The following is an 8,326-nucleotide window of genomic DNA, read 5'->3' as shown; positions in this document are numbered from 1 at the left end:
TATTTTGCTTCGGAGGATTCTTTTTTAAAACTCTTTGTACATTTCCGGTCTAAATATGAAAGTTGTTGTCGGTCTGATAGAAAACCGGAAAGCCTTTTCATGAAAATCGCAAGACATTTACAAAGATGACGATGGAATCACTGAAACATTTCTTTTATCAATGTCCGTTTTCTTTCTCTCTTTCAATGCACGTTTTACAATAAAAACATCTATACAATCGGAGTTCACTACTGGTACCAATTTCTTATCATCCCTTTTCTAATAAAAAAAGTATGGGAACAGGTTTCAGTGAATCATGTAGGTAACATTCGCTTCGCCATTTGACACCAAGTGATTGCTTCTTCGTTTCTCTTGTTATACTAAAAATGTCAACTTAGATCGGGCATACTAATATTATAAATGCGAAAGTTTAGATGGATGGATGGATGGATGTTTGTTAGCCTTTGCAGCCTAAACAGCTCAACGGATCTCCATGAAATTTGGCAGAGGTTTAGAGCATAGTCTGGAAGAACACATAGGCTACTTTTTATCCCGGGAATAGTTACGGTTCCCGTGGGATTCATTAATTTAGTTTTTTAATGTACACTCGATCATTCTGCAACGGTTCAACATATCTTATTGAAATTTGGCACAGATATAAAACAAAGTCTGGAGTACACGTGAGATAAGCTTCATCCCAGAGTAATGTCCGGTTCACGAGGGATACGTAGCTTTTTGTAATTTATATAGTTCGTATGTTTTCTAATACCACGCGGACGAAGTCGCGGGCAACAGCTCGTATTTAACTAAACTTTCGCACAACTGTTGTGCGATTGTCGATTGTTTCGCAGCAAATTTAACTGTTTAATTGCTCAACTAAAAAACAAATAGTATCCGCACTTCGGTATAAGCTCATAGGAATTAAAGAGCGACTAAACAGTTATGCGATAGTTTAGTCACATCTGTGCACGCGCTCTTAGTGTAGTGTTACATGGCCATGCAAATTAATAGTCCCCTTTTAACAAGTTATTTATCCTAAAACTATGTTCAAAAGAAAACGTTTGAGGATATTAAAATGGATGTACAATATTCTCTATTATAATTCGTGTAAGCAAAGATTGATGAATAAAGATAGTTAACGTAGATTAATTGGCAATTAACGATCGTAGCGGCAATGCAGATGTGGTGTAACGAAGGAATCGATCAATTATAATTTAGACTAGCAATTGCTCGTGACTTCGCGAGCGTGAAATTAAAAAAGCCTATGTTACTCACAGATAAATTATCTTTCCAACGGTGAAAGAATTTTTAAAAAAGGCCCAGTAGTTTTTGAGTTATTTTAATATATACAAAAATACATCTTTCCTCTTTATAATATTAGTATAGATGAAAACAAGCAAATAGTACATCGTTTTTTAATATCTCTTCCATTAACATCATTAGTTGTTGTTACAAAGATCTATTTTATAACACTATTAGTAAAAAATATTTTTAAAGTTGCTTTCGCCCACGATTTTGTCGAATGGAATTTAAAACAAAACAAAAACTGCCTATGTGTTCTTCCAGACTTTGCTCTAGATTTCAAATTTCATTAAGATCCGTTCAGCCATTTAGGTTAGAAACTCTAACAAACATTCATCCATCTAAATTTTCTCATATACATTAGTATTAGTATGAAGCATGATGAAAAATCTTTAGTGGAATTGTGACTTAAAAAAATTACAGTTAGTAGTTTTTAATAAGTAAAATGAAAAGATTAATTTTCCAGCTCGTAACAATTGAGTTTAGTGTTAGGGAAGGGTAGGGGACAAAGCGTAGTATGTCGAGAGAGTGTCTCCCGAGGGCCACTCACTTTATCTCCCTAACGGACTGCGGTGTTGTGACTTTGTAGAGCTTACAGTTCTTTTTTATTTTCATTCTTACAATTGTATAGTGAACAAAAAAGATTTTCCTTTGAATGCAACTTTAAAAAATTAGCGTTAGCGTGGAATTAAAAAAAACAAAAGTAAGTAAACTATGTTTTTCTTCCAGACTATCTATCTCTAAGCTTAATTTCATCGAGATCCGTTCAGTAGCTTAGGCTACACTCTAACAAAAATCCATCCATCTATCTCAACTTTTATAATTTGTAATATTAGTAAGATTACGTATTTAACTATGAACATTTAGACATTTTACTTTTTACTTAGTAAAAAAAATTAGTAAACTTTTACATACAATGTCTATTGACCTTGAATTGGTTTCATTGTCATGTCCTAAGGGCTTGGCTTCGGTGGTCGTAACGTCTACCCAACTTAAGCAATAAAGATAACAACGTAACACTGATAAGAGTTAGGACAACTGGACTAGATACTTTTATAAAAAAAAATATGCTCGAGTGAAGGACAATGTTTATTTGGCATAATTTATATGTATGTGACTATCCCATAGTAATCTGTTCCCTAAACAACTTGTAAGAGCGCAGTTTAGTTAACTATCAGTTATTTTTTTTATATCCACGTATTTAAAAAGTCAATTAGAATGGTAAAAACTGTAAAATGACTTGTATGTTCAGCTCCATTTATTTTTTAGATAAATAGATTTTTAAATCGACTTCCGTTGTCAAAGAGTAGTCTCACTTTGATTGACATTTTCTATCTAACCGAATTTTGTTCCGAGCATTTGAATATTTCGCTTGAAAAAAAAGTTGGTATCGAATAAGGAATATAAAATATAACATAGATTAGATATAAGGAATGATTTTTTTACCGGTGACTTTGTACGGTAATATCTCAATGTGAAAGAGAATATTTGTGATTATGTTAAAATGCGTTAGCGAGTTATGTTAAAAATGTTTCTTCTGTATATCTTTCGAATCTCTGTGTTATCGACAGTGGTAGAGGCCGCTTTAATATCTTCGCACGAATGGGTCGGCTCGCCCGGTGTTAATACCACGACCACAGAAGACAGACGTGAAGTGGAAGCAATTCCGCGTTTTGATGAGTGTGGTGCCAGAGGCCCGACTTTAATCTCTTTTGATTCCCGCCTTTTTTCTTATAAGGAAAGGATGGGAAGGGAACGTGGACTTGACGCTTGACGAGACACATAGGAAGGGGAAATATCCTCTTTATGTGTGTTTCCTCCTCCGTCGATTAAGGGTAGGCAACGCATCCGCTATTGCGAATGTCTATGGGCAGCGGTCTCCCCACCATTTTGTCCGATTCAGGTGGCCGCTTGTTCGTTTGCCACCTTATAATATAAAAAAAATAAAAATTTAATAAATATGAAAATAAGAAGAAAAATCTGTTATCGGCTTAGTGCAGCCGCTTTTGAACGGATCGCTTCATAACGAAGGAAATTTGATTTGTGCGAGCAGTTATTCATTTCGAAGTGGGAAATGAGGGACTTTTGTAATAAATCTGTCGTATGGAACGGATTTCAATTTTGTTATCCAATATTCGGAGCAGCTGCAATTTTTAATTTGAATGAAGTGAAATATCATAAGTCTTTGAAATTAAGTAAATATTATTTTGAAGTTTTAACTGAAGAGTCGAACTGTTCAGTTGAAACTGTGCTTGTGTAGGCAAAGTTATAACTATCAGTAAAATAGATCAGTTAAACTTTCTCTTTCCACGTACCAGAACTGAGAATCTCTAGCGGACTTTAGTACATTCAGTTTAAAATTAACTAACTAAAGTTTTTTTTTTAACATGAAAATTCAGTATTTATAAAAAAAATACGAAATGTGCAAAGTCAGGCGTAACCGCAAAGCCTAGCTAACGAAGGGATCGCTCCACGTAGGAATTCAATTTGACGGAACAATTGTTTTGAAGTTGCTCTCAAATTGGACGATACACCATTTTGTGACGTCACAATAGCATAGGTTATCTTTAGTTTTCATTTTGGACAATATCTATATTGCTATAGATCCTATAATTTTATGAAGACACTAATAGCATTGAGTATTGACAAGTCTTTTTTTAATAATTAAAAATACAGTATAAAATATGATAGAGTTTATTCACTTATAAATTCGTGTGATAAATATAGATTTTATCCTGAAACCAAACTCAACCTTTATCTCATTCCAAATAAACCTTTAAAACTATCTTAGTGGTGTGCGGTCCCTCGCCGAGGGTAACATAGTCCACGTTTAAATTGCAAATCCGGCAAACTTTCAAATCACTAGCCAGGGACACCGAAAACACATATGTACTTACATAATCTTTTTGTGGTGTACGAAATAAAAGACGGGCGTTAGGTTCGAGATGTATAATCCGACTCAAGTCAATGCATACAATTGCGTCGTATAACCCGACCAGAATGCAGGTACCTACATCACACTTTTAATCTTCAATACTATTAAATCTATACTATACTATTTTATCTAGTAAACATATAATTACGGTTCTAAATTTTCACAAATATGAATAAACAAAAGGATTATTTCATAAGATAAAGGAGAAAAGTGGTAGGTCCTATAAATCTCTATTGATCTAACTTGAGCCTTATGAGAAGGTTTCCAAAGGTTTAGAAAAACAAAATCGCATCTACCATCTTTCGTCGTATTAATCGTAACTCATTTATTTCGTATATCTAGCTTTTTTATATGTTTTCGGATGTATCAAGGTATACAACACATATACACGATATATACAAAATGTTAATGAAACTATCTAAATTTATTTACTCAGTAGCAGTCAGAGCTGTCGACGTGTCTAGTTGACGACTGAATGGGGCTTCGACAGCTAAATCGGTTATTGTACTGACGTGAGGAAATTGTATAGTAAATTTTTGCTGAACTGTTTTTAAGTTTAAAAATATAACTAGTAATTTTAATAAAAAAATTATGAATGTTAATTTAAAAATTATGCAATTGATAGTAGATTATTAAATGCTTATCCCCAATTAAAAAAAAAATAAACTACATAATATATCATACGTCAAATGCAAATTTTCTTTAAATTTTATTTTTTCTTAATAGGTAGTTTATGCCCGCCCCTTGTATATAAAGGTATAAAATTATTTAAAAAGAAGAACATGACTTCCACCAAGATGCCACTTGTTACGGATTATGTAGCGACGTGGAAAAAACCTACCTCGATCTTTGTACTGAGAGAAACTTAAGGCTGTCTTATACCTACGAAAATCGAATCATAAAAAAACTTAGGGATGTTACAAAATAATGTAAACGCGTAACCCTTTGTATCACTTTTTTATAAATTTATTATTCAACGTGTATCGGTCGGGTGGATCGAGTGGAATCGTTTAGAAAAATGTTAGTCGAGGTCGTTATCTAAAACTGAATTTACTTACACGGCAGGATTGGGAACGAGAGAGAATTTACATAGTTGGGATATTGTAAGGAATTACCATAAAGTCTTACTACGAATTGTGAGTAGATTTTAAATATTTTCTACATAGTATCTTGTTTATTCCGAATACATTGAGACTTATCTATACTCTATACTAATGTAATAAAGCGTAAACACACACATTTTTGAATTATACTTTCTTTATTAAAAAGCCCTACACTTACGATACGCTTTAGGGTATATATTTTCACACTATTAAACTTAGAGGGTAAATAAATTGGAAATAACCTTCTTGTGGGAAAGGAACCATAAACTATAAGATGCCAACATTAAGGAAGCAAGGTTATTATGGTTACGGTAATGTTGACACGTGCAATTGAGAATTTGACAAATGTAAACAATGTAATAAAGTTTTCATAATTTCATGCGGATGAAGCCACATTGTAGTATTAACAGTTTCCTTACTTTACTTTCCTAACCTAACCACTTCAGTCTGAAAAGGCATAAAACAATATTCGTATAATGTTAATACAAACTACAAAGTAGAGACAATGGTCCTACAGTGCAACTGACCGAGTTCATGCTGCAACGTCCTGAATATAACTTGATAACGCTAATGCGATAAGCTCTCAACTTCCTTGTTAAGTTTAATGCACAAAATGCTGCAATCAACAGTGCTTTAAAGTAAACAAGATTGTGTTTTAAGAAAAAAATATGTTAAGTGATAATTAAGTTAGAGATTTCAGTATCTTCTTCATTTACTATTAGATATTTATTTATAATGTAATAATTATTAGCACGTTTATGATTAACTAGCTGTTGTCCGCGACTTTGTACGGGTAAAATAAAAAAATAAGACATAGCCTTTGTTACTCATTGATGACGTAGATATAATATACCCGTCTATGTTAGCTAACCTTCAGTGAAAGTCCAATCGAAATCAGTCCAGCCGTTTCGGAGATTACTCGAATCAAACGCAACTTGCGAAGGCAGACAGACAGACAAAAATATTAAAATGCGATTATCGTTATCATGAACGCAAATACAACTTCCCGAAATCTGGATTTTATTGATATTACAGGCACTCCAATTTTATTATATTTATAGAAACGAGCGGTTGCCCGCGACTTCGTCCGCGTGGTAGAAACATACGTACTATATAAATTACAAAATGCTACGTATCCCTCGGGAACCGGATATTTCTCTGGGATGAAGCTTATTTCATGTGTACTGTAGACTTTGTTTTATATCTGCGCCAAATTTCAATAAGATATGTTGTACCGTTGCAGAAAGATCGAGTGAACATTAAAAAACTAAATTAATGAATCCCACGGGAACCGTAACTATTCCCTGGATAAAAAGTAGCCTATGTGTTCTTCCAGACTATGCTCTAAACCTGTGCCAAATTTCATGGAGATCCGTTCAGCCGTTTAGGCTACAAACGCTAACAAACACCCATCCATCCGTCTAAACTTTCGCATTTATAATATTAGTAAGATATAGATGATGCAAGATTATAAAATTGCTATCAATTAAATTAGTTCTATTTCACTGATTAATTAATGTGGTTAACCGCCAGTTTCGTTTGAGGTAACAGGTTTAAATATTTTAAAATTCTATTACAAATCTATTCGATTTAGATTACGCGTAGCATTTCGCATTGCGACAGGTGGGGTTCCGATAATGATCTATGAATTCTTTGTTCGAAGGAACTACGGAGAATAATATGTCCCGAATTGATATGATCGTAGCTACCCAAATCTTGTTACTGACAGGGAAAATTCAACTTTTTTGTAATGTTAAATAGTTCAGTTTCGCATGCAATTGATTTTTAATTGGATACGATATTTGAACAGCCTCTTTTTAGACTATTCGATTTCGAAAAGGAAACTAAATTAAAGACATCTTCCATTTTTGTACATTTAGTCAAATTCAATATAAATGAAAAATTATAATTAAACACTAGTTGTTCGCGTGCGGCTTCATCCGCGTGAAATTATAAATTTATTGTTTGCATTTGTCAAATTCTCAATTACAAATGTCAAAATACCGATTACTTTACTATGGCAATCTTGCTTCCTTGATGTTGGCAGCAACTTATGGTCTCTTTCCCACATTAGGGTTTTTATCCAAAACATTTACCCCCTAAGTTTAATGACGTGAAAATATACAGCCTAAAGCGTGACGTAAGTGTAGGGCTATTTATTAAGTAAAGAATTATTCAAAAATATGCTGTAATTGCTGAGATCTTAGGCAACAAAGAAGTGTATGTATACGTTTTATTATAATAGTAAAGATATAGATATAAATGATTGACAGTGTCATTTTTTGGTTAAGGGTTTATTTTTATAAAATTTTTGTGTTTTAATTGATGATACGATCCTGTTAGTAATAAGTCTGCGATTGCTGCCTTATAAATGTTTAGACAGGTTTGTTATAATTTCTTATTTCCATTAAATGACTAAGTATATAAGCTTTTTAATGCGTTTTTTTTTCGCATTAACTAACACCTAAAATTATATTTTTCTGCATAAGATTTATACTTGAGTTTTACTTAATATTCGCCAACTAAAATGTCAAGCGTATAAAGTGTGAAATAGTGGCACTGAAGAGAATGCTCATGTTTGGAACTCATGACGCAACGATTTTAGATTAGTTCGAAATCTGAAGTCGAGTTAAGCGTGTCAGCACAACGTTGGCAAAGTTTAAGCTCCGTGAAATTATCATTACAGAGAATTTCATTTTATAAATTGCAATACACTTTTTTATTAAGAATTATACCATTAACTAATCTATCGCATAACTGTTTAGCCGCGCTTTGAGTCCTACGAGCCTTTGGAGGTGCGCACACTACTTTCAATAGTGTAACTTAACAATTGAATGGGCTGCAAAACAATCTACAATCGGTAATAGTTGTGCGACAGTTTAGTCTAAGATGTGCATCCGTCTAATCGAAATCAATAATTATTCATTTGTTTTATCTTAATGTAGACTTGATAATTCCATAGTATGGCTATTTGAAGACGTGTACGGGTGTGAAATCTCATTTTCAC

Source organism: Papilio polytes, unplaced genomic scaffold (genome assembly GCF_000836215.1).
Source record: "Papilio polytes unplaced genomic scaffold, Ppol_1.0 DF821511.1, whole genome shotgun sequence".
Taxonomy (NCBI): Eukaryota; Metazoa; Arthropoda; class Insecta; order Lepidoptera; family Papilionidae; genus Papilio; species Papilio polytes.
This window is presented reverse-complemented; position numbering follows the sequence as displayed.